The sequence below is a fragment of the Triturus cristatus genome, chromosome 3_1 (assembly GCF_964204655.1).
Source record: "Triturus cristatus chromosome 3_1, aTriCri1.1, whole genome shotgun sequence".
NCBI classification, from domain to species: Eukaryota; Metazoa; Chordata; class Amphibia; order Caudata; family Salamandridae; genus Triturus; species Triturus cristatus.
Window position 1 is genome coordinate 1,163,984,935 of NC_140583.1, and position 26,145 is coordinate 1,164,011,079.

Here is a 26,145-nt window from a genome sequence, read left to right on the forward strand (position 1 = left end):
GTCTGTTTAGCAACAGGCCACTTGGTTTCCGCAACCAGCCTTCGGAACGCGTTGAGATACTGCACCAGGTCGTTGGATCCCTGTCTCAACTCAAGCATTTCACGGTCCGCCGTGTACGAGTCAGCCCTTCTGTCGAATACCTTCAGGAATTCCTCGCGAAAAGCACCCCAATCACATAAGAGGGGGTCGTCCCTGCTCACCAGAGGTACGGCCCATTGTGCCGCGTTTCCAGCCAAATAGGATATAAGGAAAGCCACACGAGCCTGACTCGTGGGGAACGCCTTTGGTTTGCACGATAAATGTAGCGCCACTTGTGTGAGGAATACCTGCACTGTGTTAGGATCCCCACTGTACCTCTCTGGTGTTGCCAAGGGGATGGCTACCGGCATTTCCACTACTACCGCAGGGGTCTGGTTCGTGAGGGAGGTGCTGGGCGTGAGCGGGTCCATTTGGATAGCATCCAGTCTGGCTTTTACATCGGCTGTTTCTTGCCTAGAGGCAGCCACTTCAACTTGCATGGCCGCTAAAGCAGCCAGCACATCATCAAGTGTTGCCATGTCTGTTATCGACCGGGAGACAGTTAGTGTTATTAAGGTCGGATATTTTGTAACGCCCTGAACGTCTCAGGATCGTTTAACAGACACGACAATGAGGACGCAACCACTTGTGAAGGGTTAGTTCTTTTAATGAAGGCAAATAAAATACAAAGAACAAACAAAAGTTATAGTCACTGGAATCCTCCAGGCTAAGTACGTTACCAGCCCACAGCACGGATGGTCCTAACCGTCCTCTGCATATACGCCGATCCCGGCGTATGCCAACAGAGGGCAGAAATGAAATGGCCGACAATGCCAATCGGTAGGCTGTGAGGGGCACGAAGAGTGTTGGGGAGAATCGAGGAGTCAGGGAAACACCCAGCCGGGGTCTCTACCTGAAGGGAGCAGCCGCTCAACCTCTTCCTCAGACTGCACCGGGACGCGGAGTCACCTCCTGGTGATGCGTCACCGATACCCCAATCACAAGCAAGAAGACTGAACCGAGAGCAGCCGCTCGATCGATCCTGTGGACTTCCGAGTCTGTAACGCGGCAAACACCTCCTGGTGTGCGTTACAGCTGGCAGTCCCTGTGTCTCTGGTCGGGCTGGGAGTTACGACTCCAACCAGCAAAAGCGCCACTGCGCTTGGACTCAGCCGAGTCAAAAAGCGAAGCTCAATGGTTGACCGGTAGAGCTTCCGGGTCCTTCACAGGTGACGATGGGGCAAGACACGGCCCAGGGAGTAACGACTCGACCTACCTCCGTTCTTGCCTTACTGGAGCACCACTCCGGAACACTGCTCTTCACGAAGCAGGTACGTCGGTGTAAACACAATATCCGACAGCCTTGTACCTCCCGGTTCCTCCCTTTATAGGGCGTGTTTTCCTTGAGTTATGTAACAGCTCTCCTGTTTACATAAGGGCGTGTTTCCCTTGAGTTATGTAACAGCTCTCCTGTTTACATAAGGGCGTGTTTCCCTTGAGTTATGTAACAGCTCTCCTGTTTACATAAGGGCGTGTTTCCCTTGAGTTATGTAACAGCTCTCCTGTTTACATAAGGGCGTGTTTCCCTTGTATGACAGGAATTCTTGACATAACCCATCCTATGTTGAAGAAGAGTAATCAAGTTGCCGTGTTTGATAGTGTCAAAAGCAGAGGACAAGTCAAGAAGGATCAGAAGACGGGCAACATCTTGGTCCAGCGCCCTGAAGGCGTCCTCAACGATGTGAGTTAGTGCTGTTTCTGTACTGCGCTCCGCTCTAAAGCTTGACTGGTGGAGGTGAAGGAGCTGAAATTTTTCGACGTGCTTGCAAAGCTGTGTGTGAATGCAGTTCTCGAGCAATTTAGCTAAAGACATGATGCTGGTGATTTGACGGTAGTTATTAGGATCCGCTAAGTCGGCATTAGTCTTCTTGGGGATGGGCGTGACTTGCCCCATCTTAAGGCAGTCAGGAATCCGCCACTGTAGGAGAGATTGTTGAATGATCCTGGTCCACGGAGGGAGAATGGCCGAATTGAGATCTTTGAGAAGCTTAGCGGGAAGTGGATCACTGAAATGGTTGGAGGGTTTATGAGATGTCAAAGAATGTAACCGCTCCTCCCCATCCGGGAGCAGGAAGGAATTCCAAGAGGCATTATTTTTGGGAGTGTACTCTGTGGCGTAGCGAGGAGCACACACTGCCGTAGGAATTGCCAAAGCCAGGGCACTCATAGACTGCAATGTTATGTTATGTTATAAAAAACTTATAAAGCGCATTTACACCAAAAGGTTTCATGGCGCTACTCTAGAACTAGTCGGAACCAAAGGAATGTGTTATTTGTGTGCCTGCACAAACAGCCATGTTTTGAGCAGCTTTCTGAACCTCAGTAAGTCCGTGCATGGCGCGATCTCCAGGGGAAGCGAGTTCCATAATCTTGGGGCCAAAGATGCAAACCGGCAGCCTCCCTGTCGTTTCCGTTTAAAGGCAGGGGTAGTCAATAACTGGAGATGCCTTGAGCGGAGGTTACGGGAGGGAATATACCTAGACAAAAGGTTATTGATGAATTTGGGGCTCTGGCTGTGTAAATATTTGAAAACTAGACTTCCTGTCTTAAATGCAGTCCGTTGAGAGATGGGAAGCCAGTGTCGTTTTTTTAAAAGAGGTCTAGCAGATTGCCATCTAGGTTGCTGGTAGATCAGTCTCGCTGCCTGGTTCTGAACCATCTGAAGCCGCTTGGTTAAGAAGAGTGGCATTCCCAGGTAGACTGAATTGGCGTAGTCTAAATGTGATAGCACCATAGCTATCACAACCTGTATCAGCGCTGCATGAGCAAGCAAGCGGCTGATCTTTCGTAACTGAAAGAAACAGTTTGAGATCACTGCGCCGACCTAGGATTTTAATGATAGATCGTTGTCTATAAAAACCCCGAGGTTTTTTACAGAGGTCGGGGGCTCGGGGGTGAACCAAGTTCTGCAGGCCAATAGTGTGGGCCCCAAAGAATCTCACTCCTCCCTGTTAGCACCAATTCAGTCTTGCCTGGGTTGAGTTTTAAATGATTTTGGTCCATCCAATGGCGAATGTGAAGCATAGTGGCCTGAAATTCGAGAACTGAGTTAGGTGAATTATCTATAGTGAATGATAACTGTAGGTCGTCGGCGTAATTAAAAGTGGTCACATTCCCTTCCTTCAAAGACTGAATCAGAGGGAGAAGGTAAAGGTTAAACAGATGGGGGGATAATGAGGAGCCCTGTGGAGGACCCCACATGTCGTTGTTAACTTGGGTGCTGTAAATGTGGCCAAGCGTACTGCTTGAGTACGACCCTCAAGAAAGGATTTGATCCAGCTGAATGCTGAGCCCTGGATGCCAGCCTGCCTGACACGTTCCCTCAGTATGTTGTGGTCGACCGTGTCAAATGCGGCTGATAGAGGTATTCCACAGGCCCTGGTGCTGCTGGATCTGTCAGCTTTCTCACGCAGATCGTCCAAGACTGCCAGTATCACCGACTCCGTAGAATGAGCGGGACAAAATCTCGACTGGTGTGGGTCTAAGTAGCCGGAATGTTCCATAAAGTTGGACAAACACTTTGCTACGTGGGCTTCCAAAATTTTGACTAGGTAAGGGAGCAGGGAAATAGGGCGGTAATTTGATGAATTTAGTGGGTCTGCTCCAGGTTGTTTTAGGAGCGGGACCACAATAGCATCTTTGAATACTTTGGGGACACGGCCCTGCGAGAGAGACTCATTCAAAAGGGTCATAGCGGAATTTGGCAGGGCAAAGAAAGTGTCTTTTAAAATATGAGGTGGGCAGCAATCCGTGGGAGAACCCGATTTTACTTTGGACAATAAGTCCAAGAAAACTTGGGTACTTATAGCCGGGAGGTGAACCAAAGTGATGGCATTTGTTGTTGTGACAGGGGATATCTTGTTGGAGTTAGAAATTGGATTGCTGGCTTTGATAGTGGAGATGTTTTCCAATAAGAAGTTGTTCAGGAAATTGCAAAGATCTTGGGTGGGAGTAGATTTAGGTGAAACTCTGTCTGCATTGGATAACTCATTCACGATAGAGGAAATGTCCTTAGACCTATTGTGGGAATTTAATATTCTAGTAGAGAAATGGGAGGCCTTTGCTGCACTAATGGCTTTTTTATATTCTTTCTGTGCTTCTGAGTAAAGATGCTTATCTTCAAGGGAGTAGTTTAATCTCCATCTCCTTTCCTTTTGGCGAAGTGCTAGTTTCTGTTCTCTTAGTTCTACAGAGAACCATTTATGTGCATCGAAGCGACAAGCTTGTTTTAGTTTTGTGAGCAGGGCATACGTGTCACTGGCTGCTAGGAGCCATGCAGAGATGTTTGCTTCAAAAAGATCAACATCCGGATCAAAAGTAGGGATTGAGCTAGCTAATGAGTTCAGGAATTCCTGTTTATTAAGGGCGCCCCATTTCCTAATCGTGCCCTCCCTCAGCCGCGGGGATCTTGCCGCCGATGGGCATTGTTACCGAAAATTTCATAAGGTGGTGGTCAGACCATAGACATGGCAAGATAGTAGGAACAGACATTGTAAGGTTAGTAGTCCAAATTTGGTCCAGTATGTGACCTTTAATATGTGTAGCTGAGGATAGTTGCTGGGTAAAATTGAGATTAGTTAGTAAATCGGTCAATTTCACAGAATAAGGCTCACCAAGTGGGTCATTAGACCAGTAATTTGGGTAGTTCGTTACAATATTAGCTATTTGTTCACTCAGTAATAGAGGGAACAAGGGCATATGCTGTGGGGGCCTGTAGATCAAAACACAGATAAGCTGGGCTGATTTGGATTCCAGCTTAATGTCAATATTATTCACTGCCAAGAGATTCAAAGAAGAAATTGCAGTGAATTTGTGGTTGCGGTGAATAATCGCTGCTACTCCACCACCCATCTTACCAGGTGGATGATCCACGTGGAGGATGTAATAATCATTGGGCAGTGCAGCCAAGATGTCCGGAGTGGAATCGGGAGTCAGCCACGTTTCCGTTACTAGTAAAATGTCAGGTTTATCTGACACTAGAAGCAGAAAACATCAAGCTGATGTTTAACGAAGGAACATGTATTTAAATAGTATACACGTAATGCTGTATGCTTAGGTTGAATAATATCCGATCTCCGCTGGGTATGTGAAATGTAATCTGAGATTTCTGGAAAGACTTTCCGTGTCTGACGGATCTCATTGAGACTCAGATGCGTATCAGTGACTGGGTTAAGTGGGAACGAAGCCTGGTGAAGTTCCCTGAGTTCCTCCGAGGAATAGGTGAGGATTTGGCATAGTGCCTAGCCCCAGGGCCCATCGGGGCGGCACGCAGCCAGCGCGCCCACTGCACGCGTCCGCTGCGCTCCCGCACCAAGGTGGACTTTAATGCCAGTTCCCCGCCTATGGGTCCTACCCTGCCCTTCTTGATTAGCTGAGCCGAGGGGTGTGCACAGGAGACCGCTAGGGAGTCAGCGCTGCGAGCAGAGTACAGGGTTGGTATTTTAGGTAGTTAGGATTGACTAAAATACGTCCGTTTCAATTCAATCAGTTTTAAAACACAGTGAAACACAAATAAAATGACCCTCCGTAAGGTAGCGGCACAGTTTCCAAAGTCAAGTTGGGAGCGGCATGTTGTACCTCCTGTTCTATAATCCTAGCCTTTTCTGAAAAGTGCGCTGAGTTCTCCTCACTGGGGCCAGTAGTCTTGAGTGGCAGGATAAGATTGGTAGAGTGGTTGACTTGTTGTTTGATGATTTCAAACAGTTTCTTTGGTCGGTTTTTAACACTGTCTAGCTGAGCCCTGAAATGATCTGTTTTAGCAATGCGAATATGTTTGATGTAGGGACTTCTCAACCTACTTAACTGATTGAGACTAGTAGAGGAGGGAGCATTTCTCCATTTTCTCTCAGGGAGCCTCAGTTTGCGACGTTCCTCATTAAGGGAGCCATTGAACCAGGGTTTGGATTGTTTGATCAGAATTCTTTTGAGTTGCATCGGCGCAGCAGAGTCGAGAATACTTGACATAGAGTTGATGTAATGATCTGTCAACTCGTCTAAATTGTTCATGTTAGGGGGAGGTTCCAGCAGATTCTTGTTGAAGTTGGATAGATTAGCGATGTTGATGTCTCTTCAATTGCGAGCCAGCTGTTTGTTTTTAAGAGTTTGACCTTGTCTGAGCAAAACCTTTTCCAAAATGTGAAAGGCGATTTGTTGATCCGACCAATCACAAGGTACAATCTCATTCATTTGAATGATGTGGTCTCTAGCAATGATAAGGTTATGGGTAGCACCCTTGTTGTGGTTGAGTCCATTGCAGGCCTGAATGAAGTTGAGGTCAGAGAGAAAAGACTTAAAGGAGCAAAATAACGGATCATTTGTGTCACCCCAGTGAAGGTTGAAGTCACCGAGGAAGATATGGTTAGGGTGAAGGACCGAGCAAGCAGAGATGGATTCCATCAATTGCTCTGTGAAGCGCAAGATCGTATGAAGCATACAAACCAACTTGCCCTCATTCCAAATCTCAGTTACTAGGAGCTCACAGGAGGACATCAGAGCATTATGATCCTGCTTTAATATGAGGCTGGAACGATGGATGCAGGCAATGCCAGCCGCCCCCCCCCCCCCCCCCCAGATTTGATAGATCTGTAGCATCTTATTATGTCATAGTCAGGAGGTATGGGATTAAGATGTCGAGAATTGGGGAGGAGGAGTCATTGAGCCAAGTTTCAGTAAGGATCAGGAGGTCCAATTCTTGTGAGATGATGAGTTCAGAGAGATCCGCTGCATGCTTCACTGCTGATTTGCAATTGAGAAGCATTGATTTGATAAGAGGGTTGGTAGTTGCTTCCACTGGGTGAGACGTGCTGACCTGAAGGTTATCCTTATTCATGGATATAAAGTTAACACTAGGTTTTCTATCCGGGTCAGAGAAAATAGTAGGTATGATGCTTGGGGAGACCGCATAGCCATCATACGACAGCAACAGTGCGAGCGTGTCATCATCCGACAGCTGAGGCAGGAACCTAAGGGGTCTGGACTGGTGGTTATGAAGAGGTCGAGAGGACCAGCGTGGGTTGAGCGGGTTAGTGACAGAATACCTTTACAATCCGCAACGTTTAATACTGGCTGGAAGAGTAGGAAGATCAATCCCCAAGGGAGGATAGAGTTTACAAAGGTTTTCATTCTTCAATGAGCAGTGTAGGAGGGTCTGGAGGTTATCCTTTACAGTAAGGAGGTCCAGCTTGAGGTCAGCCAATTCCTCCTCAATCAGGCGAAGGCTATCATCACCAGGTACCCACCCAGAATAAGAAGAATGGAGAGGCCCCTTACCAAGATTGCAAGGGGAGATAGATCAGTGCTTGAGATCAGTTATAGTATCTATTGTGGGGCGGGGGGGTTGGCATAGATGGTGTCAGGTTTCTGAGCAAGAGGTTGAGGATGAGATCTTTGAGGTTGAAAGGAGGGACACAGTGGTTATATCCAGTGCAATAGGTGAAGAGATAGAAAGGGAGGAAGGACATGGAGGGATAAAAGGTTAAGTGCCGGGGTTTAAAATTGGGTGCAGAGTAGGAGAAGCATACAGATTAGAGTTACTGGTACTAGGATATGGAAAGCATGGTGTGTCAAGGTTTGTATTGAGAGTATTACACTCATTAACTGTGTCGAAGGAGGTATCAGAACGGATCATCCTGAGAGAGGTGCAGGTTGATGGGGCCCCCACATAGTGTGAGGGAGAAGGAGGTTCAGTAGTAATGGGGAGACTAAAATAATTTGGCCTGGCCGGTTTAGGGATGATGATAGGGTTGTGTGGAGGGGAGACAGGATAGGAGGGCACAGAGGGTACAGTAGGTACGCAGGGGACTAGAATGGACTATACTAGAAGGATTAGGGTGACTAAGTGCATTTTTAATCCTATTAAAAATACTGTCAAAGTGATTTAGATACAGGTCAGAGGCTTGAATAAGGATATTGCCATTATTGTAGAGAGAGATGGTCAGTTCAGCATTGAGGATATGAGAGAGAATAATGTTTACACGGAACCCGTGGGGGATTTTGCACATAGCTTTGGAACGAAGCATGTCAGTTAAGACTCTTCTCCACTGGGCTCTTCTGGTTGTGTAGAAGGTAAGGTCTGTCCCCACTATACCGTTATAAGCACACAGGCAAGTATCAGAGATGTGTTTCAGGATAGCGTTTGAGTAGATTGTGTTTAAAAGTCTTTGCTGCTTTCTTCGAGAGGTAGGGAGGGTAGACAATCTTGAACGCATTAATGCCTACCCATGTCAGGCCGCTAGAAGAGCCAATAGTAGGTTGCGCCATGGTAGGTAAAGCGATCCGAGTAAGGAGGGAGGAAGGCAGCGATCCGATAAGAAATTGCGTTTTCTGCAAGCGAGGAGTTGTAAAAAACAATTTTATTTGGGGGTGGAGAAAGAGATACAACTCTTGGGTTACAAGATCAGCAACGTAATGAGCAATAATCTTCACCTGGGTTACCATATCAACAGAACTATGAATGAGGAAGCTCCAGTAAGTTGTTGCGAAGTCACCAGCTGCAACAAAGTCCCTTGTTGCTGCCCAAAAAAAGTTCAACTTTTCGGTTAGTAAAAATTCGCAAAGTGCCCAAGCCCACTCAAAGGATTCGGGTTAGACAGAGCAATGTATGAGGCTGATCTAGTTAATTGATAAGATAACCCCAACTGGGGCAAATAATCTTATTGCAGCCAGGCAGATACCAAGCAGGCCAAATCCTAGGTGGGCCAGGGGAAAAGTCCAACCTTTCTTTCTCATCCCAGACTGAAAGGAGACTAAAAGTGCCTTACGGCAGCTTGACCATTCCAAGATGGCCGCCCCACAAAATAGCCAGCGAAGGGTCCTACCTTTCTCTTCACAGACCAGAACAATAGGGCTTGATGCAGCGGAGCCTAGACTACTAAGGAAATTAGCACTTTCAAACCCCTAGATGTAGTGGTTTCCCAAGCCGACAAACCCGTCAAAAGTGGTGACCCAACAAGATCCAGGGAAATGTCCCCCGATACAATGATAAGCTCCTCCCAGAGCAAGGGTGGAAGCTCAAGTTGAGTATCAGCAGCTGGCAAAAGGCTACCAGGTGTTGCACTGTAAATTTGTGAGGCAATCAGCCCCAGTGCAACATCATCAGGGCAGAAAGCCCGGGATCTCCGCTCCTCCGCGTTGTGCCCGCAAGGCGGTGGGGGGACCAAAACAGTCCGGGAGGTTTCTGAGATCAGTCTCAGGGCCCAAGCAACAAGCGAGAGCCAGACCACCAGGGCTCCAGTGAGTAATACAGCGAATGGGCGCAAGAGCAGCATACACACGACAGCCCTCAATGAACAGGAGAGGCGCCGCATATGTACAATTAGGCGAGGGCCGCAAGACTGCATGGATGCGCTCTGCATATGAGGTAGCACCCCACAGCCCAACAAGAGGGAGCCGACCTCCAGACTCCTCCAGGTAGATTACCCCTCTCTCTTCTCCGCAGCCCCCCAGCTGCTCCATGACCACGGGGGAATGGGGTCCAAGATTCACCTATCTGATCAGCTGAACCAGCAGCCAGCCCGCAGATAGTTAATGGATCCTGCTCCAGCAAGCCAGCGACTGTGATGTAAATCATTCCAGGCTACCCCACAGCTCCAAATAACGAGGGAATGGCACAGTCCGTATGCCGTCCAGCGACCGGGTATTTCCACTGGGCCAGCATCAGGCCGGTTCCTGCTGCACTTCCAATCAGACTACCACTTGCAGATAAATCGAAAGAGCCAAACCGGGTGATTATAGCAAAACCAACTACTCATGTTAAGCAGATATAGTTCATTCAAGAATTGCGGGTGGATTTCAGGGATTGTACAGGATATCTCATGGATTCAAAATCCTCAATTCGGGAGCTCCATTTTAGGGCTCCCACGCAGCGGCCATCTTCCTCACTTGTAGGTGACAGCTTCTCCGACTCATTAACTCGGTGTGGCCCATCCTGCCAGAACCTATTTTCCTTTGTCTCACTGTCTGTTAGCAGTCACAAAGACCATCTGCCAGCTACACCTTGTCTTGTGACCCAGGACCAGGCTGCAGGCACCAAATGGTTATGACACTAAAATGCCAACTTTCTAAACGTAGCATTCTTAGAATTGTGACTTAAAATTCGACTTTACCATTAAAGTTGGCTTTTAATTACAATTCTTTAGGCATCAAACTCAACCCGCACACCTACTGCAAGTTAGAAGTTACAGCCTATTAAATGTAATAAGGTACCTCCAATGTTTTTGTCCACCAGGACGTGTAAAACTTAAAAGTACATGTCCTACTCTTTAAATATAGTGCACCCGGCCCTCTGGGCTGGTCAGGGCATACCCTAGGGCTGACATATATGTATAAAAAAGGAAGGTTTCAGCCTGGCCAAATATTTATTGCATGTGGCCATGTCTGAACTGGGATGGCGTAGTGGGCAAAAGAACGATGGATTTAACCCAGATCTCTTGACTGGGGGAGAATGTCTGCATTGTCCGCATTCTGTCCATCATTTGTTTGTTGTAACGCTTTTCGCCCTAAGTGGGATGGGTATGCCCAGATGTGGGTCCCGTGCTCACTACGCCACTGGAGTCAAGCTATCCTGGCTGATGACGGCTGATAGCCAGAAACCGGTCCTAGGATGCTTGATTCCGGTCCAGGGAAGACATGGCTTGGCAGTTCGGGCTGGACTGTTCCCATGAGGCACAGGGTCAAGACTGATTTGCATGTGGCCATGTCTGAACTGGGGTGGCGTAGTGGGCAAAAGAACGATGGATTTAACCCAGATCTCTTGACTGGGGGAGAATGTCTGCATTGTCAGCATTCCGTCCATCATTTGTTTGTTGTAACGCTTTTCGCCCTAAGTGGGATGGGTATGCCCAGACGTGGGTCCCGTGCTCACTACGCCACTGGAGTCAAGCTATCCTGGCTGATGACGGCTGATAGCCAGAAACCGGTCCTAGGATGCTTGATTCCGGTCCAGGGAAGACATGGCTTGGCAGTTCGGGCTGGACTGTTCCCATGAGGCACTGGGTCAGGACTGATTTGCATGTGGCCATGTCTGAACTGGGGTGGCATAGTGGGCAAAAGAACGATGGATTTAACCCAGATCTCTTGACTGGGGGAGAATGTCTGCATTGTCAGCATTCCGTCCATCATTTGTTTGTTGTAACGCTTTTCGCCCTTAGTGGGATGCGTATGCCCAGACGTGGGTCCCGTGCTCACTACGCCACTGGAGTCAAGCTATCCTGGCTGATGACAGCTGATAGCCAGAAACCGGTCCTAGGATGCTTGATTCCGGTCCAGGGAAGACATGGCTTGGCAGTTCGGGCTGGACTGTTCCCATGAGGCACAAGGTCAAGACTGATTTGCATGTGGCCATGTCTGAACTGGGGTGGCGTAGTGGGCAAAAGAACGATGGATTTAACCCAGATCTCTTGACTGGGGGAGAATGTCTGCATTGTCAGCATTCCGTCCATCATTTGTTTGTTGTAACGCTTTTCGCCCCAAATATTTATTTTGCCATGCCGAAATGGCAGTTTAAAACTGCACACACAGAGGCTGCAATGGCAGGCCTGGGACTTGTTTAGAGAGCTACCCAAGTGGATGGCGCAGATGTGCTGCAAGCCCACTAGTAGCATTTAATTTACAGGCCCTAAGCACATGTAGTGCTGCTGTACTATTGACTTACAAGTAAATTAAATAGGCCAGTTGGGTGTAAGGCAATTGTACCATGTTTTAAGGTGAGAGCACAAGCACTTTCGCACTGTTAAGCAGTGGTAAAATTGAAGAGTCCTACAAAGACAACAAAAACGGGTTCAGAAGACAGGAGGGTGAAGGTAAAAAAAATTCCAACACTCTGCAAGTGGGTTTAGGTAGAAGCGGCATGCCGAAATCTGGAAGAACTGTAAATGAAATAGACACAGCATATAAAAAAAGGTACTACAATATACAAAAACGTGATGGATGAAATGCTTGAACTAATCTCAGCCACTCGTAATCACCCGGGGCTGCACCTCAGTCCATTGTTATTTTGCACACTTTGCCACTGCAGTTTGGACCCAGCCATATCCAAATCAGTCTTGACTCTGCTGTGGTTGGAGAAGTCCAGCCCAAACTGCCAGACTCTGTTCTCCCTGACCTGGAACACAAGCAACCTAGGACCAGTTTTGTATTAATTAGGGCTCATTGGTCAGGTACAGCTTGGTTCCAGTGACAGTGTGCCAAGGACCCACGCCATGGTATACCCACCCCACTTAGGATGACACACTATTATATACAAAAAAAAGGTTATGGATGGGATGCTTGAATTAATTTCAGCCACTGGTAGTTACTTGGGTACGCATCCTAGTCCATCCTTGTATACTGGTTTGCTAATGACTGATTCCTGTCTGACGTTGCATGATGGGTCACAATAACGATAGACTAGGATGTGGCCACGAGTAATTAGCAGTAGCTGAGATTAATTCAAGCATTCCATCCATCACTTTTTGCTATACATCAATGAAAAAACAATGGCAGGCATTCTGAAAAGCCTAACTCGACACTCAGTTCACCTAATAGGACCAGCTTATGTGTACAGAAGACACCAAGAAGTCAACAACAGTGGCTCTTACCTACTGGCTTGCCCCAGGCAGGCACCAGAGAGTAAGTCTGATCAGCCGTTTGAGCCTTAATGTTACATTGAGAACATCCACCTTTGGAAATAGTTGCTTTGTTTGTGGATAGGGCACTCTAGTGCCTTCTCAAGCAGCAGGTAAAGAAAGGACATATAGTGTATAAGAAGCCTCATGCAACTGAGAACGTAGTGCAGGTCTGGTTGAGTTTTATTGGTTTTATTGGCTAGCTGTGGAAGAAATGTTTAGAGGAGCTCAGAAGAGAGGTTTTCATTGTAGGTTTTCCATGTGAAAAGGGTCACTGCAAAACTCTAAAAGCATACAGTTCCACAGAATGAGAGTTGTGGCAAAGAGATAGTCACCTCTATGTTTGCAATTAATCCTAGCTACCACTAGAAAGTGGCTTGGTCACAGCAGAGAGTATGCAGGGCGGAAACTTCTTTTCATCTATAGGGCAGGCATACTAACTGGACAGGGGGCCAGTATACATTTTTATATGGCAGGATCGGCTGTAGTTTTAATCGAAATATATGGCGCTCCCCAACATCCTCACCTTCTTGTAGCCTCTTCAATTGGTATGCTAACAGGATGGCCTAGAACAGGTATACTCAAAGCACTGCTGGGGGCCGCATGCGGCTCTCCTGACCTTTAATTGTGGCCCCCTGGTGAACAGCAGCACTTGGCTGCTGTTTATTTGACAGAACGGCAACATTCATAAATCAGTAAAAACGGTGTAGTGAGTAGGTCCACGCAGGTAAGGTGAATTCAAGATGTTTTATTCATGAAGTAACAAGTTGAGTAGTTAAGAAAAACAGGTAGATTTAGTTGTGAAGGAGAGCCCCACCAGGAGGAGCCTGACTGCTGCTCAGCCCATGCCCAACTGTCACTTCACCTCTCAGTGTTCCAACATTCCGAGGCTAGTCATTCTATTGAGGACAGAGCACAGGCCCTGGCTGAGGAGGAGGTGTAAAATACATTACATTACAAATGCAGGATACTACAAACGGGCATACATTATTTACTTGTAAACTAAAGTAATGGTCCAAGACAACTTATGTTTAGAACACCTTTAGTTTTAAAGACATCTTGCACTAAATATTTAAAAACATGATAAATTCTCTGCAAACTTCAAAAAAAGTGTATTTTTTTTACATGCACGAGAGTGTTACTTTAGTAAATCAGATTATTTCACTGCATTGAAAGGTATTTATTAGCAGTGATAGTTTTTAAACATGATCTTGGAAACATTCATGCCACCCCCATTCTGAAAACAATGTCATTGCCATTAGTGAACCAAGAGGCTAGTCATTGGTCAGGTGCACCTTTTGTGTAACCTTGGTTGTTCTATAATTGGAACAACATTATAGTTTAGTAAATAAAACACAAGAGAAGGTTTGTTCAGCACACACCCTGACCTCATGTAGTTTAGGAAGCTCTAATATGTGGTAATGAAGAAATAGGAGGCAAAGTGAAATTAACCAATTGCCTAAGATCACACAATTTGATCAAGTGGCGAAGCTAGAGCTGATACCAGATTTTCTGGTTTCACATTTTGCAATTCAGCCACCAGATGAATATCTCTTTCCCTCTCACATTTTACATTAGAAGGTAATGCTTTGACTTTAATTCTTGGTGCATGAGAATACAGCGTTGGTGGCAGACAGAAGTCACTAGAAGGCTCGGTTTGTTTTCCACACCATGCATCTGCTTCACGTCCCCCAACGTCCGCCTTTTATCACCCCGATCCTCGACCTGCTGGCATAAGTGCAGCCCTCAGACATGCCACAGGCAGTACTTTGTGATCCCCGGGGAAATGTTTGCAAGTACCCATGGCCTAGTAGATGCTGCTGTATTTGAGGTGAGAGTTAACACTTGCACCATGTGTTATTTTCACGTGTCCCCATTTTTTTTTTCACATGATTTTTCATGATTAACTTTTCACCAAAGATGGTGAAGTGGCATAGTGTTCATGTTCTTGAGGCAACGATGTTGCCTCTGATTAGTATAGTATTTAAGAGTTTGCCCTTTCTAATTTCCTGATGGTTTCCGCTCAGTCAAACATCAGTTACTTTGAAACCTTTGCAGAAGGGCAACAATTGGGTTTGTTGGCTTGAGGTATTTCTGTGTACAGGACGGAAGTGTAGGCAATGACAATGAGAATAGTTTCATTAGGACTTTGAAATCGATGCTGAGGTTGTATTGTGAGAGACACAAGGCCACTGAGGCCCACGTAATAGGGTCAATGTGCTGAGAGGAGGACGAAATTTGGGCTCTTTTGTGCAGGTCTTGGTCAAACCAGAAGGATTTGAATCATTTGAGCAAGCCGTCTGAGAATTTTTCTATTGACTGCAGTTGGTGCGAATTATGTTGTGGGGCCAGTCGGAAGAAACTAAGGTCCTCATTATGTGTGGCCCGTCCCCAGATAAATATTTATCACATCTTCTAAAATCCAATTCCTCACGTATCAGAATATAGCAGTTAAGATATTTATCATCTATTCTGATTTCTCCTCTGTAAAAATGGGGCATCTACCGTGCAGATGTTGATGCTTACTGCACCAAAATCTGCATGTCCCGGTATTTTTCCGGGCATTTTTCAGGCATATCCCACTGGAAAAAGTGCAGATGTGGGCGCGGTGTGGGTAGCAAACTCAGAATTTCACTATGTGCGGTCGTAATGAAGTCCTACTCATTTTAATTGAATGTCAAAATTTTATGTTTGATCCGTTTATTGATTTTTGCAGTGGAAAAATCAAATTTCACCTGTATGCTACATACATTCCGGTCCAGGGAAGACATGGCTTGGCAGTATGGGCTGGGCTGTTCCCATGAGGCACAGGGTCAGACTGATTTGCATATGGCCATGTCTGAACTGGGGTGGTGGAGTGAGCTAAAGCATGATGATGGATTAAACCCAGATCAGTTGACTGGGGGTGAGTGTTTGATTTGCTCTAACGCTCCGTCCATCATCCCCTTTGGTATCGCTTTGTTCGCCCTAAGTTGGCAGGGTATGCCCAGACGTGGGTCCCTTGCTCACTTTGCCACTGGATTCAAAATAGCCTGGCTGACGAGGGTTATGAACCCGAAACCGGTCCCAGGATGCTTGTTTCCGGTCCAGGGAAGACGTGGCTTGGCAGTTCGGGCTGGGCTGTTCCCATGAGGCACAGGGTCAGACTGATTTGCATATGGCCATGTCTGAACTGGGGTAGTGGAGTGAGCTAAAGAATAATGATGGATTAAACCCAGATCAGTTGACTGGGGGTGAGTGTTTGATTTGCTCTAACGCTCCGTCCATCATCCCCTTTGGTATCATTCTGTTAATTATGCCTGTATATTCTGAGCATCCCACCCCATTCGTCTCATCTGGGTGGGCCTTTATCTTGCCCTCTCAATTAGTATCTGGTTCCTCGTTCTGTGCAAGATCCTCTATCAGAACAAGGGAGCATATTAATTTGCAAGGTCACAAGTATCGAGTTCCAGCTATCTGTAATGGCAAATTTGCGCAGCCCTAAGGTGTCCTCCCACCGGAAGGATACCGCCTCTGCTCTAGCTCCGTTAAGTACAGAGCAGGTCCAGGCTTTTAGTGGTGGGGAGTCTTTGGATTTCCAGCATTTCGTTATGAGTCTCTTAGCCACCACCAGCCCCAGATCTATAAATCCACTGGTGGCTCTGTACTTTTTGTATCGTGTGAACAATCCTAAAATACACGTTTCCTATTTGTTCAAGAGGCATCTATCAGTGCAAGCAGCTAAGTGTTGTATCACTCCCTCCCAATACTTTCTTAAATTGACACATAACCACTACATATGTACAATATCTGCACCCTGACAGGAGCATCTGGGACTACGTATCATTTCTACTAATGTAGCGATTTATTTTCTCAGGTGTTAAATATGCACAATGTATTAAATAATATTGTATTAATTTGGAGCTGGCATTGTGAGGGACCAAGGTGGGACTTACCAGAATTATTTTCCATTCTGTGTTTGTGTAAGGGCGGCATAATTCAAGTTCCCACTTTGTCCCCAGCGGTGTAAGATCTGTTGCTGTGTGAAAGCGAAGCGCATCTGCGAGTCAACGGGTGTGATTCGTGCAATTTCCCATGACATGTATATATCGGAGTACTAAATTGGTTGGTGGTTCTTGTCTAATGTCTCCTCAGCTGCATTGCAATAGGCTCATCCACAAGGCATGCATGAGGAAGTGTCCTGGATGTATTCCGACTTCTGCGTAATATCAGTGAACAATATGAGTGCCCCGTCTAGGTAAAGGTCACCTAAGGTGTATAGACATGCATCAAAATCAGCCCGTACACTTAATCTGCTACCCCTCGGTTTCCCAAGCAGCGGTATCGCTGGTGCATAAGGTCTAGTATGTCTAGTGAGGTATAAGGAGCGACAATAACACCTATAGGCTAAGCGCAGCAACAAACGGCGAGGACTAATCTTCTTGTCACATGGGTGAAATAATGCCAGAATGTTATGTTAAGTTTATGCTTTTATGCTACATCCTTGCATGTCATGTCTGTTAAATATAGACCTGTCACCCAGCATGCTTCCCATTGAAGTTGGGATGCTAAGTAGTATTGCTCTGGGTTAGAAACTGTGAGCCCTCCTTGGTCCGACGGCAAATATATTTTGTGAGCGCCGCCCTACATCTTGTGTTGCTTCATATTAGCTCTCAGAACAAGCGTTAAATTGGCTGAAAAAAGGATGGTGATAAATACAACTGTTAAGTATGTAAAATAATATACTAGATGCGGAAGCACCACCATTTTTATAAGTGAAACCCTTCCCACCACCGATAGAGCTAATGTCTTCCAGAACATCATCTGCGATGATACAGAAGTAATCGCCCTAGTGGGACTGCCATCAGTAAGTCTTGCTCTGCGTGCCATATCCTGATACCCAGATCTTGTTGATGGTGAACATTTGATTTGGCGTGGTAGGATCAAATGGAAATAAGCAAGTCTTATCCCAATTAACTTGCAGTCCGGAGTGATGTGCAAGACAATTAAGCGTATTAGGTATAACATCCAGCACAATTCCTGAATTCTTTATGTATAATAGTAGATCACTAGCCTTTAGGGAGATTACATGCATTTAATTTCCCAGAGGGATCCCCCAAGGAGCTGCAGATGTTCGCATTGCCAATGCTAAAGGCTCCATGGCCAGTAGAAAGAGAAGAGGCAGCCTTGTCTAGTGTCTGTTTTCACTGATATATGTTCGTTGGGACACCATGCGTCCCGACCTCACCCTCATGACCGGATTATTGTATAGTAGCTGCAACAGCGTGCTAAAATATGTATCCAGTCTATATCTGGCCAGAACATTAAAGATAAAGGGCCATTCCACAGTGTTGAGTGCCTTCTCCAGATCAAGCACCATACAGCCAGAACTGGGCCAGGCCTGAGGGGCATAGTGCATGTCTTGGAACCGTGGGCGCAAGTTATATGTTGTGGACCGGTCTGGGACAAACCCATTCTGGTATTCGTGTATTAGATAGGACATTAAAGGTGCCAGCTGTCCTGCCAGTATACTAGCTTGAACTTTTTAGTCTACGTTCAATAGTGCCAGCAGACAGTAAAAGCCAAGTTGTGTGGGGTCTCTGTCAAGCTTCAGCAGTGTGATCAGCGTGGCCTCGCACAAAGAGGCTGGTAGACGCTGTACACGCAGTGCCTCATCATATATTTTCTGCAGTCTTGGTGCTAAAAGATCCAAGTACGCCTTATACATCTCCGCTGGGAAGCCATCTGGACCCAGCACCTTACCCGATGTTAGGGAGCGAATCGCTCCCTGTATTTCAGTTAGTATTATTGGCTTATTTAGTTCTGTGCGCTGATTAGTAGTAAGCTCAGGGAACAAAAGTCCATCCAAAAACTCATTTTTAGGTCTCGCCTGGCGCAAGCAGCACATGCGTTTCTCTCGCTATTGCAAGTACCTTTTGGAATGGATTCTGCCGAGGGCTTTCATGCACACGTCTGCATGGACAAACATTGCGGCTCTTGCCGTTTGTCCATAGCAAACAGCATGCGCGTGTCCGTACGGACTGTGGACAGTACGACACCATCTTGCGAAGCTTTTGTTGTCATAGCAATGAAAATGCCGCTTCAAGTATGCAGCTTGCCGCGTATGGGTGTACAAAATGTGCACGTTTGCGCATGGCGGCGTGCTTATTTCTCTTGCTCAAGTGTACAAAGCCGTTAAACCGACACACTGCCTACCTTTGTATGTTAAGCAAATAGTGTCATCTGTGTCCTGAGAGCTTCTGCCCTTTTATTTACAATATACGTTGCTTTTGTAACGTGTTTTAGGAACCCCTAACAGGAGCAGGAGGAGAAAAGAGCAATGTGATGGTTCTTAACATCGCTCACACCTTCTGCCATAGGACTGCATTCCCTGACAACAGTAGTAATCTCACTAACATTATATTTACTAAATGAAGCATATATTTTTCTCACCCTTGTTCATAGATTCTTTGCTGCCACACGAACAGTCAATATTGAGCTTCACATTAAATATTTTGCATCAGCGCCCCCTGGCGACAGATGGCATCCCTTGTGCTATTCCGAACTGCCAGGTAAAAGACCCTTAACTCGAAAAGCATGCAGTAAAGGACATTGTCCTAAAGTAGTGGACACCGCAGTGCTTGGGTTTGGCGCTGAGCCCCCACCCCCATCTATTGACCAGAAACAGAAGTGTGGGCCCAGGTCTTGCCTCCCCTCCCCGCCATTTCTGCTACTCTTCCAATCCGATCCTCTTTCCTTCCATGGAGTCTGTCTCGGGGGGGGGGGGGGGAGGGGGGGGGGAGTGTGGTACAAATTTCCACCTGTTTTATTTTTCTTTGCTTTTTTTCTGAGCTTTCCAGTGTGCTAGTTCAACAGAGCCCTCCTGCTAGCTGGAAGGTTTTGGATAAGAAACATTAAGGGGTTTCAGACTTTGCTTATGCATGCTCGCTGCAGCCCTGGAGTTCACTGGAGTAACTGTGTGGGGGTGATGAGGAGAGTTAGGGGAGCTTGAGCCCAGGGGCTCCAGGCGACCAGCTGTTCCCCAGCTCAGTCGGAAAAACCAACCGGGCCTGCTGAGAACGTTCATGGAGGGACACAGAAGTGTGTCTGCGGAAGGAGAGATGTCTGAGAGAAGGTGGCGCCCGATTGCCGGCACAGATAACTGTCCGGGCCCTCAGAGATGTTATGAACTTGTGTTTGGGGGCTCGTGGGCTGCCCTCGCTGGACAACGAGCATGGTGAGCTGGGGCCTGCACATCTGACCGCTTGCGGGCAGCCAGGGAGTGGTCGCAGGCCGAGGGGCATGCAGGAAAGGTGCCCGCTATGGGCATGGAGGCACCCAGGATCCTTCGGCTGACAGTGGTGCTCTGTGGGCTCGGCCTGCTTCTTCCTTCCGTGGCGCTGATCTGTCCAGAGCCGTGTGACTGCCAACAGCACCAGCATTTCTTGTGCACCAACCGGGGGCTTCGAACCCTGCCAAAGGCCAGCAGCCTGCCCAGCCCTGAGGACACCCCCACCTACAGGCTGGGGGGCAACTTCATCAGCAACATCAGCGCCTTCGACCTGCCTAGCTTCATCCACCTGCAGAGGCTCGACCTGCAGTACAACCAGATCCGCCACATCCACCCCAAGGCTCTCCAAAAGCTAGGCCGCCTGGAGGAACTCTACTTCTGCAACAACCTGCTGTCGGGCATGGTCCCTGGAACCCTGGTGCCCCTGCATAAGCTGTGCGTGCTGGGCAAGGGCTGCTTCGGGAGCTTGTGGAGCCTGGTGAAACTGAGGCTGGACGGCAAAGCGCTCTTCTCGTCATTGGGGAACCTACTGTACCTGCACTTGGAGAACAACCGCCTTCGCAGCCTGGGCAGGGATGCTTTCTCGGGCCTGGGTTGACTGTGGCTACTTAACCTCTCAGGCAACCTGCAGGGGGCGCTGCGGCACCCAGCCACCTTTCGCCCTCTGAGTGCCCTAGACACCCTGGTTCTCTCTGCCAACCAGCTACAGCACCTGGGCAGCCGGGTGTTTACAGCTCTGGGGCGGCTCGCCCGCCTGGTGCTCAGCGACAATCGCCTGGTAGTGCTGGAGGACGATGCCTTTGAGGGTCTGGGGACCCTGCGAAAGGTGAGGCTGGACGGCAACCTCCTGACACTCCTTCCCGGGGCGCTCCTGGGGCCGCTGCCCAGCCTGGAGGTGCTGGATTTGAGCCGCAACCTGCTGTCCAGCATACACCCGGCGGCCTTTAGTGGGCTGCCTGCACTGGGGGAACTGAGGCTGCAGGGCAACTTGCTGACCGCCCTCCCTGGCCAAGCCTTTGCTTCTAACCCTACTCCCCACCGCCTGGACATGGATGACAACCGCTGGACCTGTGACTGTCGGCTGCGGGGTCTGAAGCAGTGGATGGGCTCCAAGCACTCCCAGGGCCGGCTGCTCACCGTCTTCGTGCAGTGCCACCACCCGGCGCTGCTGCAGGGAAAGTAATTGGACTACTAAGTTGAGTTAAGCTTTTAAAGCCAACTCGCCTTTTCACAGCTCTAGCCTACTGGCAATCTCCCATATCTAGGAAAAAGTCTGCCCCATTGCCATCAAAATGGGACATTCATGTTTCTTCCTTTCAAAGATTCTAAACCACACCCTGCCTGTTCCCAACCCCTAGTATAGATGACACCCTGCCTATCCTCACACCTGCAACCAGAGATCACTCAGCTGCCCCCTGTTCTGTCTGTCTGTCTGTCTCCTGATGACTGTGTTTATCTTCCCTACTTCTGTCTCCCACAGCACTCTCCTCATCTTTCACTGTCCTCTATTTACTCCTTTCAGAGAGGGTGTGGAATGAGGAAGGATGAGAATGGAGTCTGAACTAACATATCTTGCCTGAGCAGCTGTTGGATAGTAAGGGGGTTAGTGACTTTAAGAAGCACAAGTAGATTTGAAATATTTCTGATCGCAATCCTTTCAACTAAGCAGACTTTCCAAGGCACTGAGATTCATGGTGACTTCTTTGAAGAACCTAGAGGTGATTACTTTCATAATGTGAGCTGTGAAAGAAAGCTCACAAAGCTGCTAAGATACATTTTGTGCATTTGCCGGTCAGTGTTTTAAGGATTTTTGTGCCCATAGGCAAAACATATTTTGGGGCCCCTCATTTTAACAACTGTGAATTTTACTACACAGTTTCTACTAATTGAAGCCGAAATGATGCCAAGCTATTACACAGAAACAGGCTGCCTACAAAGGCAGTTGAAATACTTCTTTCTGGGGCCCCCAAATTCTTAAGATGACACTGGAGAAAGAGAGAATGAGTTAAAAGAAAAGGTAGGCATAGAGAAGGAGAGAGGCTGAGTTATGAAAATAGACAGAAAAGAGGACTAGAAAGACAGAGAATGTTTATTTTCCCCGAGGGCTCCATGAAGGGTGGAGGCCCTGGGCAAATGCTCACTTTGCCCATGTCTTAAAACATCTCTTTCGACTGTCGGTATTCCAGATCTTTTCTTAACAAGTTCACCTGTCACATATGTGACAAAACAAATCCTTCTTTATCATCCACCCCAATCATGAAATGCTTTTAAGCATCCTCACTCCCACACCATTTAGCTTGTCATCTCACTTTCCTTCATATTTTGGTGCTAGAGGTTTTTATGTTATGGGGTTGATGGGAGTTGAAAGTGTAGGAGCATACGCAGTCTGCAGAGTCAAGTTCAGCTTTTTCACCACAAGACTTTGTAAGAATCCAGCAGAGTAAGCTTACCACTTAAAAAATGCATTTTATGTTTTTGGTGGGGTTATTTCAGTTCCTGGAACTTGAATAGGGTATACAGTTTGTTATGTTTAGGTCTTGCCTACGCAGAGCGCATGCGCTGCATAGGAGGGCCTTTAGCCGTCGCTCTGGTCATTTTCAAGCACACACTCGTGCTTGTGGTGCCATCCACCTTGCGGGAGCAAGCAGGGGCGCGCCACAAGCACGAGCGCAGTGCTTGAAAATGAGCAGACTGCGCACGCATGCACCACTCGCGGGCTCACCTCCTGCTCCCCCTCTCTCTCACAACAATTAACATTTGTGGCTGCGCTTGTGGTTTAGCACTTGTTTCTCTCTGTCTTTCTTTCTTACTCCTCTCCCCCTACCTCGCATCTTCTCTGCCTTATCCTCCCTTTCTCTTTTTGCTATTATTACTTTTTCTTAGATTAATTGGTCAGCATTTTGTAATTAACGTTGGAATGCTTGGCAAATGAAATGTTAAAATGCGCGTTCCAAACTGACCTTTACGGAAAAATAGCATATTGTTACCATCATAACAGCTTGCTGCTCTAAAGATCTCGCTCGTGCACGCTCATTAGATGGCCCCCCGCCCCAGGAAACCATGCACTTCTAGTGAACTTTCCCTGGATGACATTACTAAATATACGCACAGCTGTCCAGTTCACCGTTCTTTGACACAAAAGCAGGACATATATAACATACATGCATACATATCTTGTAGAGCGATGCCCTGGAACACTCCACAGTTACAAACTGGCACCACGTTGTTGTTCACAGCATATGTCGTTTTCCTCTTTATTGGTAACTTGGAAACCAAGTAAATATGTAGGTGCTGGGGGATATGTTGTGTAATTGCCTCATCTCTCCGGCACCCACGGAGGCTTTCAGGATCCCTGCGCTGCTTGGGTAGGCCGAGAGGTTTATTATAACTGGCACCTCCATAGATCAATCCCAATTTACTAACCACAAACACTTCTGGTAATCAACAGTCACTTTGCAGATCAAGGAGTGCTGAGGCCTCTGTGCCTTTCCCAGCCTCTGGGTGAATGATTGCCCCAGTGTTGGCATCAGTTGATTGTGTGTTCTCTGCTGGTTTTACTTGCCATTGTGCCATTTGATATTAGATATGGTATTTAGCGTCTCGGCCTGGGGGACTAGTCACTACTGTACTGGTGTTGGCTCTTTAGAGTATGTCTTGCCGATTTAAACATGCACACATCCTTATAGAACAATAGTTTACAAGGTGTTTGTTTTCTGCGTTTTTAGTTTACAAGGTGAGGCTAAAGCCATATGACTTTATGCACACCAAAATCGAATTTAGGTGTTCAAAAACAATGCTCTATGTTTGTGCATCTCTCTCACTCTCTAAATCTCTCTCTCTCTCGGAATCTCTATAACTACTTTATACTCTTATGGCTGTTTCAGCTGAATAAAGATATTTGACTCACTCTGAACATTAAGTGGGGATCGCATACATACATTTTGCATATTTAAGTGATTTATCCAGAATCCCACAACGTTGAACCAAACACTGAGGCCGGATTCGAACCCATGTCCCCAGGTTCCAAAGTCTACAGCTCTAGCCACTGGTACACAGCTCCTCCTACAGGGGTTTCTACCTGTCTATGACACAAGAGCAAGGTTGCACGTCACTACAATTCAAGCAGTATCACTCGGCTCTCAGGGAGGTTCTAAACCTGTCTGCTCATTTGACACTGGTTTAAGTCCCACGTGACAGCAGTGGCATTTACATCTTCTATAGCAAATGATGGATTGGGGGGCACCTCTGGATCCTACTCTCACCACACCTTTTTCAAACATCTGCATCAGAGTCTTGAGGTTTCAGACATTCATCTTGGCATGATCTTGGTGTTGCATGAAATCAGCATTGAGTAATGCAGGCCTGCCTCTCATGGATAATTAAACGGATGAAATAAAGCCATTTAAGTTAAATAACCAACAAGCGTTGGCAATGTCAATAGGTCAGGCTTAGGACTCAAAGCGCTTTTTGCATCATTGATGGATTTGGGGTCTCAATAAAACATCATACATGCACTCCCCCATTCATCTTTGCACTCATGAATCCATTCATCCATCCATTAACTGATTCGGTCTTACATTCACTCTGTCTCAACCATAAAAAAACACACACAAACATTCAACATGGCGTGCTCTCTCCTAATGCTTTTAAAAAAAATGTATAACACGAACGCATTTGCAATGCAATAGGACTCGCATTTGAAGAGTTTAAGCTATTGGCATTGTAAATGGCAATGCCTTTTATTTATCTGTTTTCAGAACACATAAAAGGCATTGTTATTTACAATGCCAATAGCTCAAACTCTCGTAAATGCGAGACCTATTGCATCTCCAGGTTTGACACTCACTCACCACTCATCTTCCACAGATATATGCAAAAACATGCTCTTTAGTTATTAATTGATCACAGTGATAGGTTTTTAATAGACTATTGCAGGACAACACACTTATGTCAATTCTTCCACACGCATCTCCACTGTGGGCCATGTATGCACTTTCATAAGATAGTGCCTACATCTAGAATGATATAAGACAGCCTTTATTTCCAGGTTACACGCAAATGCTTACGATGTCACATTCTGATGCCGGACCTCACTTCAAGGGTTGCCTGTGCAGTCACAAACTGGTGCTGGTCGGTTATGTTTTTAATGGAGGGGTCCTATCTGTATTCCAAGCAAGGTAGTTCAGTTTTTTAAGGGATTCATATGGAAGCCAGTATTTCAGAAATGTGCCAGTGGCAAGTAAAAACAAGCATTGGCATAGCCAATAGGTCTCGCCTTTGGGACCTTATAAGTGCTTAGCCATGCAACAGTTGATGTTGTTGCACCAAGGATACTGTGCTGGATAACTAAACACTTATAAGGTCCCAAAAGTGAGACCTATTGGCTATGCCAATGCTTGTTTCCAAGTCCGATGCCACCAGGGATGACTGATTTAACAAGGTAAAGCGTAGAACCATTTCCCTGTGTATTTTGTGCTGTGTGTATATTATCGACCCGTCAGGGGAGTGCAATGCAGTAATGGGATTGCGCAGTTGTTCCTGTTGGATCAGCCACACCAGTAGAGTGGCAGAGCGATCCGCCAGCGCCTGTCCCTTGGCGAAGCGCGCCTCATAGTTGAGACATCTCAGCCTTTCAATTAATGTTGCATGTGTTGTCTTTGCAGTTGAGTGCTGTATAAAACATGTAGGGTCAGAAATCGTGTGCGTCTCGAGCGATATTAAGTTGTGCTCCAATTCTTGGAGTGCTCTCTCCACCTGTCCCCACATTCCACATCCCTTTCTGAGGCAGTCACCCTTGAGCACCACTTTAAATGTGCCCCATTCCTGCAAACGGGACGACGCCATATCTAGCTGCCCATGAATGTTCCATCCTCTGAGCAGTAATGCCAGCTGGGGAGCATGTGTGTTGGAGCCTGGAACCGCACGTGGCCAAACTGGGGAATAATTTCAAGCCTGGAAGGGTGCCTCACCTCCAACATGATGTCCCTGCTGGCCGACTCTCCATGTCTCCTCGACTCGCGACTATAATCACTGGTCCCGCAGTGAGCTCCGGCTCTCCTGTTTCTCCTCTCCACCTGAAGTGTCACTGCAGATACCGGGCCCAGGTGCCTCCCACAACTCTACCTCGTAGGCGTCGGAGCATCATGATCTAGCCTACCTCCTCGCTCGACTGCCTCCATCAGCTGCCGTGTGCGG

The 26,145-nt window shown here is 47.1% G+C and overlaps 1 protein-coding gene and 1 pseudogene across 9 annotated transcripts in view; both read left to right on the forward strand.

The window, feature by feature from the left end:
• Window positions 1-26,145, forward strand: part of SLC37A2 (solute carrier family 37 member 2) — an 892,550-nt gene that overhangs the window by 421,982 nt on the left and 444,423 nt on the right. The gene's annotated exons all lie outside the window — the stretch shown is intronic.
• Window positions 19,982-21,145, forward strand: LOC146861716 (TLR4 interactor with leucine rich repeats-like; annotated as a pseudogene).